The sequence below is a fragment of the Mandrillus leucophaeus genome, unplaced genomic scaffold (genome assembly GCF_000951045.1).
Source record: "Mandrillus leucophaeus isolate KB7577 unplaced genomic scaffold, Mleu.le_1.0 Scaffold1, whole genome shotgun sequence".
Lineage (NCBI taxonomy): Eukaryota > Metazoa > Chordata > Mammalia > Primates > Cercopithecidae > Mandrillus > Mandrillus leucophaeus.
In genome coordinates this window covers 7997543-7998548 of record NW_012098097.1, presented here as the reverse complement: position 1 = coordinate 7998548, position 1006 = coordinate 7997543, and the positions used below count along the sequence as shown (strand labels likewise).

Genomic DNA, 1006 nt, shown 5'->3' with positions numbered 1-1006 from the left:
AGCGCCCGGGGACCCGCGCGGCGGAGGCGCTGTGCCCGCCCCCGGGGAGAGACTTCCGGAACTAGCCCTCATCTCTATTGGCTGATCTGCGAAGCAAGGCCCACCCCCTTGGCTTTGGGGTTGGCTGAGGAAAGATCTTCCGGTGACCCACTTCCGTTATTTGCTGCGGTGGACCGTGGGCAGCCAGGGTCGGTGAAGGTGAGTGGGGCTTGGGGCGTTGGATCGGATACCTGGAGGGCTCCTCTGCTCTGCCCTCTCTAGACTTCACGCCGACCCTTGTCACGCCCCCGTCAAGAACTCCGGGCCGTCGGCTTGCCCCGCTGTCAGAGTGTTCCTTGTGTAGCTGCCGCTCCTCGCCCCGCGATCCCTTCTTCAGCCCTCCTGGGCGCGCGGGGTCAGGGGGGCCCGGCTGTGTCCTGGGCGCCGCTGATTTAGGCGCTGCCACAAGCCGTGTCTCGTGCAATCCGCTCCCAGCGCCGCAGACTTCAATAGTTTGGTGGGGGGACTGGGGAAACGTTACGCAGTGTTAACTTGCCGAGGGACGCTCAGCTGGCTGCGGGCCTGCGCCCTTCCCCTCCCTCCGGCGGCTTCCAGGATTCGAACGTGTAGAGCGTTCAGGGCTCCTCAGGTGCAGAGTTCAGTTACTCATTCAAGAAAGATTTATTGAGCACCTCCTATGCGCATGATCTGTTCTAGGCGCTGGGGATTAAGCAATAGATTTTTAAGAATTAAAAAAAATGTCTCCCGGCGCAGTGGCTCACGCCTGTAATCCCAGCACTTTGGGAGGCCAAGTCGGGCGAATTGCGAGGTCAGGAGTTCGAGACCAGCCAGGCCAACATGGTGAAACCCCGCCTCTACTAAAAATACAAAAAATTAGCTGGGCCTGGTGGAAGGCGCCTGTAATCCCAGCTACTCTGGAGGCTGAGGCAGGAGAATCGCTGGAACCTGGGAGGCGGAGGTTGCAGAGAGCCGAGACCACACCACTGCACCCCAGCCTAGGGGACAG

General features: G+C 60.8%; 2 protein-coding genes across 3 annotated transcripts in view; one reads left to right on the top strand and one right to left on the bottom strand.

Annotated features, from left to right (window-relative positions):
* The window catches only part of KCTD2 (potassium channel tetramerization domain containing 2), a 27945-nt gene that overhangs the window by 24974 nt on the left and 1965 nt on the right, over nt 1–1006 (bottom strand). The window lies entirely within an intron of this gene.
* ATP5H (ATP synthase, H+ transporting, mitochondrial Fo complex, subunit d) overlaps nt 7–1006 on the top strand; it is a 5198-nt gene continuing 4198 nt past the window's right edge. For both annotated transcript variants that reach the window (XM_011976314.1, XM_011976389.1), the window contains exon 1: nt 7–198. The gene's annotated coding sequence lies outside the window, so the exon portion shown is untranslated. The remainder of the gene's footprint in view (nt 199–1006) is intronic.